The sequence below is a fragment of the Aquarana catesbeiana genome, linkage group LG10, assembly GCF_042186555.1.
Source record: "Aquarana catesbeiana isolate 2022-GZ linkage group LG10, ASM4218655v1, whole genome shotgun sequence".
NCBI classification, from domain to species: domain Eukaryota; kingdom Metazoa; phylum Chordata; class Amphibia; order Anura; family Ranidae; genus Aquarana; species Aquarana catesbeiana.
In genome coordinates this window covers 15,858,683-15,871,356 of record NC_133333.1, presented here as the reverse complement: position 1 = coordinate 15,871,356, position 12,674 = coordinate 15,858,683, and positions in this window count along the sequence as shown.

Here is a 12,674-nt window from a genome sequence, read left to right as displayed (position 1 = left end):
AGAATAAATTTATTTATTTAAATACTGTTAGTTAGGATTAGTGTATTATCAGTCATAATTAATAGCATCTGTTTGTATTTGCTAAATATTTATATATTATCTTTTATACATTGTTAAAACCATGAGAAAGAAACTTGTAGCCAAGTCACCTTTGACCTGTGAAGTCACGTTACAGAACAGGATTACAGTTTGCGTTGTCATTCTTAGAAGTTTTTCAACCTTATTCAATCTTTTAAGACAGTTTATGAAAAGCCATATCTTCAGCTTCCATGTAGGGACTCAGTTCTGATGATACTGAAGTCTTCCTAGTAAGGACTTGGAGACTGGAAACGTAACTCTTGTATTCAACTTAAATATGGGATGCCCGGGGACAAATGGTCAGACATACATAGAGACTCATTCACAGACACTGACACACATCCTGATCCCTGCATACCCTATACTCCTTACCTCTACACTCTATACATTATATACTCCTGAGCTCTGCACTCTATACATCATATACTCCTTACCTCTACACTCTATACATTATATACTCCTTACCTCTGCACTCTATACATTATACACTTCTTACCTCTGCACTCTATACATTATACACTCCTTACCTCTGCACTCTATACATTATATACTCCTGAGCTCTGCACTCTATACATCATATACTCCTTACCTCTGTACTCTATACCTTATACACTCCTTACCTCTGCACTCTATACATCATACACTTCTTACCTCTGCACTCTATACATTATACACTCCTTACCTCTGCACTCTATACATTATATACTTCTGAGCTCTGCACTCTATACATCATATACTCCTTACCTCTGTACTCTATACCTTATACACTCCTTACCTCTGCACTCTATACATCATATACTCCTTACCTCTGCACTCTATACATTATACACTCCTTACCTCTGCACTCTATACATTATATACTCCTGAGCTCTGCACTCTATACATGATATACTCCTTACCAGGGCTTTTTTTCTCAGAAAATAGGTGCTGGAACCACAACTCCTTAAACCCCCCTCCACACACACCCTCCAAACCGCATCAAATAGTGGGTGTGGTCAAATTTCACTAACAGTAGGAGGCATTAAACACCGGGAGTGCATTATGTACAGTGTGCAGAGGGGTTACACACAGTGCAGAATTCAGGGGTGCACTACATACATAGTGCAGAGTTCAGGGGTGCACTACATACAGAGTGCAGAGTTCAGGGGTGCACTGCATACAGAGTGCAGAGTTCAGGGGTGCACTGCATACAGAGTGCAGAATTCAGGGGTGCACTGCATACAGAGTGCAGAATTCAGGGGTGCACTGCATACAGAGTGCAGAGTTCAGGGATGTGCTGCACACAGAGTGAAGAGTTCAGCCATCTTCCACAGCTGCTTACTTCTGCATCCCCCATCCATATCTCACTTTCATTCCCGCTCCTTATAAAAGCGCCACCATTTTCCACATGTTTTACTTTTATTGTTGTATTAACCCGAAGTGCCCAGCCAACTCTAGTATCTCCTGACACACTGTAGGTGTCTCCGCCTCTCTCACTTGCAGGGAGATCATCCAGTGTGTGTGGGGGGGGGGGTGTTGGCATCTATACTGCACCCCAGACACCTGCATCTTCCTTGTCCTCATCCTGCATTAAGTGGGATCCACTCCGGAGATCAGATCTGTGGGAGCCGTTGGGAGACAAGCTGTCACATGTAAACACAGAAGCCAAGTGATAATGGTGAGCAGGGAGCAGAGGGTCTGAGCCGGAGGTAGTGGAACTGAGTTCCACCAAGTTCCAGCTGAAAAAAAGCCCTGCTCCTTACCTCTGCACGCTATACAATATATACTCTATACAATATACTGTATACTGTACTGTACACTCCTGACCAAGATGTTAATTGTCTTTATGGTTTCTGATTATTTAATGAAGCTCTCAGGCTGCGTTTCAGTTCTCTGTCTGTATTTTATGTTCAAAAAAGAAGCGAGCACCCTAGGTGGGATTTGAACCCACAACCCTGACCTAGGATGCCATTACCTTACCCGTTATGCCACAGGGCTTTGCTTGTGTTATTTGTTTGTTTGTTTGTTTGTTTGTTTGTTTGTTTGTTTGTTTGTTTGTTTGTTTGTTTGTTTGTTTGTTTGTTTGTTTGTTTGTTTGTTTGTTTGTTTGTTTGTTTGTTTTGGGGGAACGGTTATTATTTTACAAAATAATGTACTATCAATTTTTATCTGAGATAAATCCATAGAATGACATATTCGAATATTCTAGGGCTTTGATGGACACCAGAGGTCGGTCAGTGTTATCTTCTGACTCCTCAGTGGTGAGGGCTTCTCAGAACCCTAAACCCTCTGATGATTCAGAGGAAGGCAAAACCCCCCCTTGGTCATATTATTGCCAAAGGAGGATAAATTCCTTCCTGACCCCATGAGGCGGTCGGATCATCCCTGAGTCATCCGTCTAGGGTGTCCAGTTCATCTCCCTGTACATTGTTCAGGATGTAGAGACGGGACCCCAACGTCAAGGGCCCACAATCCAGAAGGCCATTAAGAAAGAGGTCTGATCTCAAACTCCACGCCTCCAGGAAGCAACCTATTCCAATTACTGCCAGAGCCACTGCTGCACATACAATTGGCAGGAAATGTGGAGGAGGAGCAGGCTATGGGGGAGGAGTCTAAATGGCATGCCTTAAACCACTTAAAGTGGAACTATACTCGCCTCCCCTCACCCCCCGCCACCCTCGAAATCTTCACTTCACCGTCTTCTAGGTTCCAGCTCTTCAGTCATCTTGATTGACTAGCCTTGAGGCCAGACTAAGCGCACCCTCAGTACTTTCCTGAGACAAACAGCGAAAAGAGGAATGCAGGAGACATGCCCCCTCTCCTTCTGCATTTCTCTTGCAGCGGCTTGTTTACGGAGATTTCCTGTCTCCTTCCTAGCTGGGTAGTCAGGCTTGGTGCCCCCACACTTCCCTCAACAACATACCTAAGAAGGGGATGTCCACTTTTCTCAGCTCTAGGCACTTTCCTGAGACAAATGGTGACAAGAGGAATGCAGAGGTCATGCAAAAGGTTGAGAAACAACACTCTAAGATATGGAAATTACAGGTAAGACAAACTTCCTCTGATTGCAATCACTGACACCAATGTTGGGGGTTATTATTAAAACAATTGATCACTCATGCTGGGGCAATTACTGTCCCCTCTAAAACCAATGTTGGGGGTTATTATTACTGCAATTGATCACTTAAACTGGGGCAATTACTGTCCCCACTAATACCAATGTTGGGGGTTATGGACAGGCAGGTAAGAAGCTTGAATACAGAGGAGAAGATCTCCTAATTGATGGTTTTATTTTTTATCCTCCCTACATCCTGGTATAAGAGACAAGCAAGATATCACCCCAGGTGGGACTTGAACCCACAATCCCCAGCCGAGGAAGCCAGTGCCTTAACCATTAGGCCACTGGAGCTTTCCTATCTAGCCATATCTCTATCTATCTATCTTTTATCTATGTATCTAATATCTATCTATCTTTAATTTTCTATATATCTATCTTTTTATCTATCACTCACCCAGGACCACCCTCCCATTTCTATCTATCTATCTATCTATCTATCTATCTATCTATCTATCTATCTATCTATCTATCTATCTATCTATCTATCACGCACTCCCCATATCTATCTATCTCATATCTATCTATCTATCTATCTCATATCTATCTATCTCATATCTATCTATCTATCTATCTATCTATCTATCTATCTATCTATCTATCTATCTATCTATCTATCTATCTATCTATCTATCTATCTATCTATCTATCTATCTATCTATCTATCTATCTATCTCTGACTCCTCAGAGATGAAGCCTTTACAAAAACCCTAAACCTTATGATGATTCAGAGGAAGGCAAAACCCCCCCTTTGTCATTTGAGGTCTGATCTCAAACTCCACCCCTCCAGGGAGCAACCTATCCCAATCACTCCCAAAGTCACTGCTGCACATACAATGGGCAGGAAATGTGGAGGAGGAGCGGGCTATGGGGGAGGAGTCTAAATGGCATGCCTTAAACCACTTAAAGTGGAACTATACTCTCCTCCGCTCACCCCCCCGCCACCCTCGAAATCTTCACTTCACTGTCTTTCTAGGTTCCAGATCTTCAGCCATCTTGATTGACTAGTCATGAGGTCAGACTGAGCGCAGCCTCAGAACTTTTCTGAGACATGCCACTTGTCTCCAGAGAGTTCCTGTCTCCTTCCTAGCTATGTAGTCAGGCTTGGTGCCCCCACACTTCTCCCAAACAACATGCCTAGCAAGGAAATGTCCACTTTTCTCAGTTCTAGGCACTTTCCTGAGATAAATGGTGACAAGAGGAATGCAGAGGGAATGCCCCCCAGTACTTCTGCATTCCTCTTGCAGCTGCTTGTCTCAGGAGATTACCTGTCTAGCTATGTTGTCGGACGGCTGCAGGCGTAGAGGGTGCACTCAGTCTGACCTCATGGTTTTGGATTTTGATGGCGGCGGGGGTGTGAGGGGAGGGGAGTATAGTTCCACTTAAGTGGTTAAAGCCATGCCATTTAGACTCTTCCCTGTATTGTGTGGATGTGTGGACCTTTCAATTCTGACTTCTTCAATTTTCGGTGTCTTCGGTGGAGCTTTCCGAGTCTCCGGTCAAAACAACCAATCCAGGCTCCACACACTTACAGCTATTGCCCCATCAATTGCCGCTACTGTGCCCCATCAATTACTGCCAGTGTGCAAATCAATTGCCACTACTGTGCCCCATTAATTACTGCCAGTGTGCCCATCAATTGCCACTACTGTGCCCCATCAATTACTGCCAGTGTGCCCATCAATTGCCGCTACTGTGCCCCATCAATTACTGCCAGTGTGCCCATCAATTGCCACTACTGTGCCCCATCAATTACTGCCAGTGTGCCCATCAATTGCCGCTACTGTGCCCCATCAAATGCTGCCAGTGTGCATCACCCGGGAGTCGGGACTTACCATGCAGTCATGGTGGCGTCCTCCACGACCACGCTCCTCGCTGTCTCCGGTCCTCTCTATCAGGCGTCCGATCACAGTGCCTGCTGTGTCAGCCAATCAGGTGACAGGTAACCAGACCCAAGCACCTGATTGGTTGAGAGGCGGGTCAGTGTTAGGAAAAGGATTTATTCGCTTTCCTAACACAACACTGAGTAAACAACGAATGCACAGCATTGAGCCCACTGTTTACCATTTTGGAAGCCTATTAGAGCCTACGGCTCTAATCAGGCACTTCCAAAAAAAAAAAAAACAGCTGCTGTAATTCAGCTGCCCGGCGCACGACAAGGGGCTGGACACCTGAATAGGGGGCGGCAGCGGCGACCATAGATAGATTCATGCAATGCATTCATCTATCTATGGTGAGAGAGAGGTGACAGAAGAGAGGGGGCGTGCCCATGCGCCCTTTATGGACGCACCGCCACTGATGCATATGCTTACTACCAACATGGACCTTTGGCCTTGGTGAGCAGATCTTATTATTTCTAACTATTAGTTTTTGAATTCACTCAGGGGTCTAAAAGAAGTGTTATTTCATGAGCTAAGCACTATAAAGAAACACAGTTACAAATTGTGATCACATGGCTGTTTGTTTACTGAGCTATTGTTCACTATGTTAGCAATGACTTTGTTTTCATTTGAGCAGAACTCTTTATTCCTAAAGGATACATTTTTGAATTCACTCAGGGGTTTAAAGAAGTAACATTTTATGATATAGTCACTGTCAGAAAACACATTTACAAGCTGTGATCACATGGCTGTGTTTATCAATGGACCAATGGGTAACCATGTTATTGATGAAATTGTGATCAATGACTTTGTTGAAAAGCAAAGCCATGTAAACAGTCCATTGCTCTGTTTCTAAACTAACAAATCAAGTACTCCAATCTAATAACTAAAAACTTTGTGTATATAAAATGTGTCAAGTCTACTTATCTTAATACCTATTTGTTTTTGTTTTTTTAATTGCGTGTACACACAATGGGTAGTGGAGGAGACTACCGTGAGCTAAGAAATGTGGAACTGTGTCCCTTGCAGCAATAGAGATATTTTTTACAGAGTTATGCCCTGTACACACTTTCCGACAACAAAATCCATGGATTTTTTCCGACGGATGTTGGCTCAAACTTGTCATGCATACACACGGTCGCACAAATCTTGTCGGAAATTCCGAATGTCAAGAACGCGGTGCCGTACAAGACGTATGACGAGCCGAGAAAAATGAAGTTCAATAGCCAGTGCGGCTCTTCTGCTTGATTCCGAGCATGCGTGGAACTTTGTGCGTCGGAATTGTGTACACACTCCCTATTAGGTTGTAAGCTCTTCTGAGAAGGGCCCTCTTAATCCTCCTGTATCTTATTGTATTATAACTGTATTGTCTCCCTTTTATATTGTAAAGCGCGGCATAAACTGTTGGCACTATATAAATCCTGTATAATAATAATCCACGATCGGAAGTTACAATTTTGTTGTCGGAGAATTTGAGATCCAGATCTCAAATTTTGTGTGACAGAAATTCCAATAGAAAATGTCCGATGGAGCCTACACACGGTCGGAATTTCAGACAACAAGCTCCCATCGAACATTTTCCGTCGGAAATATGTGTACGGGGCATTAGGATGACATTGTTTGGCACCGGTCCAGGATTTTTAAAAAAGCTGCTTTTCTAGACCTCAGGAGCAACTTAAAGACCAATTGCATCCTTAGATAGATGATGGAGGATCTTCAAAAATATTTCCTTCCAGGGACATCCCACTATTTGGGAGAAATTACTCTTATCTCTATGTAAGTAGACCATTTATTCAAAATCTCTTTCTATAAAATTTTAAATTCAGAAACAACCGGCTTCACCCATAGAAATATTGTTCTCAGGTCGTACACCCATTTCCTACTTTAGATAAATAAGTAGCATTCCTCATAAATTCTATATTGATACATCTGGCTAAAACATTTTTTTTTAAATTTTCTCCTTCACCGGTGAATAATAATGGTCTATTATCATTTGGCTCACCAATCAGTCAGTTTGTACCACAAGCTCTTCCTGTTGCTAGATTAAGGCTACTTATCTCTATACCCATCTACTTTGTACATCTGTTTGTACTAATACACTTTAGTCTAGCACAGAGCACCATGTAAATTTTTTTTGTGTTTTTTATTTTGCATGTACTCCATATGGGTAAGCCCTGCAGCCCTCATGTGAACTAATGCCGTGTACACAGAGGCGGACTTTTCGGCATCAAAGGTCTGACGGTCTTTCCGACGGACTTTCAACGGACTTTTGATGGACTTCCGACAGAGGTTCGAACGAACGGACTTGCCTACACACGATCACACCAAAGTCCGACGGATTCGTATGTGATGACGTACGACCGGACTAAAATAAGGAAGTTGATAGCCAGTAGCCAATAGCTGCCCTAGCGTTGGTTTTAGTCCGTCGGACTAGCATACAGACGAGCTGATTTTTTGACCGGACTCGAGTCCGTCGGAAAGATTTGAAACGTTCCAAATCTAAAGTTCGTGTGATTTTCGAAAAAGTCCGCTGCAGGTCCGATGAAGCCCACACACGGTCGGATTGTCCGACGGATTCGTCCCGTCGGACCAGTCCGGTCGAAAAGTCTGCCCGTGTGTACACGGCATAAGGAATATGATTCCAAATCCCTTGCATCAATAGGCATTGCTATTGTTAAAGCATAAAGTAATGTTTTTGGTGCAGGTCTAGGACAGTTAAAAGGGTTTTTTTTGAGCCTCAGAAGCAACCTGAAGTTCCATTGTATCCTTAACATCCAATCTCATCGACCTCTATACTTCTTTTTGGACCAGTGAAATTTTACCAAAATGTTCCCATATGTGCCAAAATTTCAGCAAAACCTCCTAAATTAAGATAATAATTGGGATGCGAAGTGTAATGCCCCGTACACACGATCGGATTTTCCGACAACAAATGTTGGATGTGAGCTTGTTGATGGAAAGTCCGACCGTGTGTGCGCTCCATCGGACAATTGTTGTCGGACTTTCCCCCAACAAATGTTGGCTAGCAGGTTCTCAAATTTTCCGCCAACAAAGCTTTGTTGTCGGAATTTCCGATCGTGTGTACACAAGTCCGTCGCACAAAAGTTCACCCATGCTCAGAAGCAGAAGCGGTCGGTCTTGTGAACTAGCGTTCGTAATGGAGAATTAACATTCGTGACGTGGCAAATTATGAAATCTCCAAATGTACCGCACAATTCTCTTCTTCTTTAATGGGATAATAATGAAGCTGCTTTGCTGGTGATACTGATGGAGTTATTGCAAACGAAGTTTCAAAGGCTTTTTCTTTCAAGGAAGAATGTACTATTACTATAATTTTCTCTGTCTACCATCAAGGTTTATTATCTGAAATGCTTTGAGCCATTTGAATAGGAGAACAGTTGAAATGAAAAGTTACCTATTGAAGAACACCACAATTTTTTTCACCCTGTGATGTGGCAAAGTGTAAAATAAATGACCATTAGTTGTACCTCTTTTTGAAGAGATTACGAAGAACAATGAATCACAACAATGAAAAACGATAATCTTAAATGTTCGACTTTCAACTGTTTTATTTTCATAGGACACTATACTACAAAATACTCCCACAAATGCGGCCCATTGATTGCAACCAAGATTTGTTCATTTGTACACACAAAAAAAGTATTTTTCCTAAGAAGTTCATTCAAGACCATGTTGCAAAAATTGATACACCCCAATGAAAGTCTTAGGAGCAAAGCTACACTTTAGACAACAAAATCCTAAAAATTCAGCTACAGGTGAGTCTATTTATTCATTAAACAGATGTCCAGCAGACAGCTGATTCTAAAAGGACGTTACCTAACGAAGAGAGCCCCTCCCATTTTTTGCTGTCAGCAATGGCACCACATGGAAAAGAAATGTCACAAGGTCTAACAAAGAAAATCATTTCTTTACACAAGAAGGGTGAAGGCTACAAGAAGATCAGCAAAACTTTACTTATCAGTCAGAATACTGGAGCAAAAGTGATACAAAAATGTAACAAAAGTGGAAATGCAACCATCTCACAGAGACGTCCAGGCCGTCCATGGAAGTTATCACCTCGACAGGAGCGTCTTCTGATGAGAAGGGTTGAAGAAAATCGCCATGCAAATTCACTGCAGTTAGCTAAAGAAATAGAAAGCCAAACTGGGATGATTGTTTCCCGTGACACAATACGGTGTATACTGCAGAGGAATGGCAGGCATGGGTGTCGTCCATGAAGGAAGCCTCTCCTAACGCCCATGCATAAAAAGCCTGCCTGGAATTTACCAGGGACCATGCTGAAAAAGAAGACTACTGGGACTCTGTACTCTGGAGTGAGGAGACCAAAATAAATGTTTTTGGAACTGATGGCTTCAAAACTGTATGGCGTCACAAAGGTGCGGAGTACAAAGAAAAATGCATGGTGCCTACAGTGAAACACGGCGGTGGCAGTGACTTCTATCAGTGTCTGGTTAAAGCTTGTAGGAGGGGTTTTCATTTTCCCATGATTGTCCTATGAGAATGCAACACCTCTGACCCTCTGTCTTGACAGTGCTGATTGGCACTGTGCTGATCACATGTACCCTCCCAAGAAAAAACAAACTCTCCAACAATGCACACCAAACTGAGCATGTGCAGAGTGCCTCTCTGCACATGCTCTGTAAATATCAGCAGATGGATTGGGAACAATGGAGGAAGGAAATGATCAGAGAAGACAGGATCAAACAGCCTTTTTAGACAATGCAGAGGGTTAACCCCTTAGGTTCCACAGTGAGTATAACAAGCATGCTTTACTACATATACAGACTGATTTTACTGTTGTGGGTTTAGTAACACTTTAAAACTCTTTTTGCAGGTTAGAAAGTCCCTTATGCATCTTGAGTGTGTAATTTCACAACATCAGATTTGTTGATCATGTTATGTTCTCATTGGTCCTCCTTCCAAATATCCAAATGAACATGAAACACTTAATGAATGTATACCATAAATAGAACAAAGAGTAGAGAAAACCTGCTATAATACTAGAATGTCACACAAAATAGGTCACAACATGGGATCATTTGAACTTTTATTTAGCATAAAATGTAAACATTTATGATATGATAATTAGGAAACATCAGTGGCCAGGGAAGGCACTGTCACTGTACAAGGGATGACGTGAAACTAAATCAGAGAGGGGCACACATGAGGCTTATCTGACTAAAAAAGATAAAGAACACATTTTACTCTTATTATTACACTGATATGACTTTGTTGTTTTGTGTCTTTTTGTTACATCATATATTTATATGGGAAGCGTTGGCACAACCAGGAAGCCCACTGCAAAGAGACCAAAGAAGGAATTTTGCTATTTTATAGTTTTTTAGTTTATGTATTGTGACAAACAGCCCCACTAGGGCAGCTTAACGGATGAGGTTTACCTGCCGCCTAGACTTTTCCATTTTATGAGATAAGATGGTGGTAATGGGAGGGCTGGGTAGCGGTATGCAGGAGTTAAGTAGTGGCCACACTCCTACCCCTACCTGGGGTATAGTTTAAGTCTTCTCTGGGTTGACTAGAGGTGGTGTGTTTTAGAGAAAGAGAGAGGTGGAGGGAGAGGGAGGGAAGAAGGAAGGAGGGAGGGAGAGGGAGAGAGAGGGAGGGAGGATGGAAGGAGGGAGGGAGGGAGGGAGGGAGGAAGGAGGGAAGGAGGGAGAGGGAGGGAGGGAGGGAGGAAGGAGGGAGGGAGAGGGAGAGAGAGGGAGGGAGGATGGAAGGAGGGAGGGAGGGAGGAAGGAGGGAAGGAGGGAGAGGGAGGGAGGGAGGGAGGAAGGAGGGAGGGAGAGGGAGAGAGGTAGGAAGGAAGGGAAGAAGGAGGGAGGGAGGGAGGAAGGAAGGAAGGAAGGAAGGAAGGAAGGAAGGAAGGAAGGAAGGAAGGAAGGAAGGAAGGAAGGAAGGAAGGAAGGAAGGAAGGAAGGAAGGAAGGAAGGAAGGAAGGAAGAAAGGAGAGGGAGGGAGGAAGGGGGGAGGGAGAGGGAGGGAGGAAGGAGGGAGGAAGGAGGTAGGGAGGGAGAGGAAGAGAGGGAGGGAGAGGAAAAAAAGAGGGAGAGGGGAGGAAGAGGGAGAGGAAGAGAGGGAGGGGCATGGAGAGGGGGAGGAAGAAGCGGAGGAAAAGAGAAAAGGAGAGGAAGAGAGAGGGAGTGGGAGAGAAGGAGAGAAAGGGAGAGGGAAAGAGAGAAAGAGAGAGAGAGAGAGAGAGAGAGGGGGGGGAAGGGAGAGGGAGAGAAGGAAGGAAAGGGAGAGAGGGAGGGAGGGAGGGAGAGGGAGAGGAAGAGAGTGAGGGAAAAGGAGAGGGAGAGAGTATCAGGGAGCGAGGGAGAGAGGGAGAGGAGTGAGAGGGAGAGAAGGAGAAAGAGGGAGTGGGAGAGAGGGAGGGAAAGGGGGAGGGAGAAAGGGAGAAGAGGTAGAGGGAGAGAGAGAGAGAGAGAGAGAGAGAGAGAGAGAGAGAGAGAGAGAGAGGGAGGGAAAGGGAGTGGGAAAGAGGCAGAGGGAGAGGAAGAGAAAGAGGGAGCGGGAGAGAGGGAAGGAATGGGAGAGGGGGAGGGAGAGGAAGAGAGAGATAGGGAGAGGAAGAGAAAAGGGAGCGGGAGAGAGGTAAAGAATGGGAGAGGGGGAGGGAGAGGGAGAGGAAGAGGAAAAAAAGAGGGCATGGAAAAGGGAGTTAGAGGAAGAGAGGAAGAGGGAGCGAGGGAGTGATGGAGGGAGTGGGGGTGGGTGAGTGAGAGGGAGAGAGGGAGAGAGTAAGGGAGAAGTACAGAAACTGCATGAAGGTTGTGCTGGAACTGCCTGCAGGTCTAAGCACACCCACATTTTCCCATAACTAGCCAAAAAGACCCCATGTATGGGAAACTCTTTTGCTTTGTGTATGATGCAATGGTGATAAATAAACATGGTCGGGAAGCCTTTAAATGCACTTTACCTCTCTGCAAACTCTACACTTGAAGCTGACCCCTAATTATATAATTTTAAGAATGTGCAGTCAGGTCTCTGCAGTGGTGTCAGCAGGTTGTGAGCAACAGAACCATGGCAAGGTCCTTCCCAGTCTGTTGAAAAATGTGTTTGGAGCTCTTCTCTGCTCCTGGTAACATAATACAACAACAAACAAAGCTAATGAAACAACAAAGCCCATAAGAAAAAAGCACCTAGTGCACTCTGTACTTTACCACCACAACACCTGTCCCTGGAATCCCTTTTGCCCTTTAAGGGGTCTGCAAAAATTCTAATCTATATCAGGGGAACCTTCCCCTTGAAGTGAACGGAGGCTTCTATTGCTGACCTCTGTCCTGGCTGCTTGCCTGGTATAATCCTGCTCCAACACATAAAGTCACTGGGTCAGTGATTACTGAGGTCAACAGCTAATATACCAACCTTTCAGGGCAAAGCAGGGACACAGAGATTGATAGGGCTGGGCCAGGGCACAAAACACACTGGGTGCTGTTCACACTTCAGGTCAGTGATAATCAAACAGAAACATTTGAAAAAATTCTTTAGGCTAGGTTCACACTATTGTGGGTGTGGGAATGAATGTAAATCACACGTGTTCTCTTAACCTGAATTCCCCTGCAGCCAAAACGCACTGCACT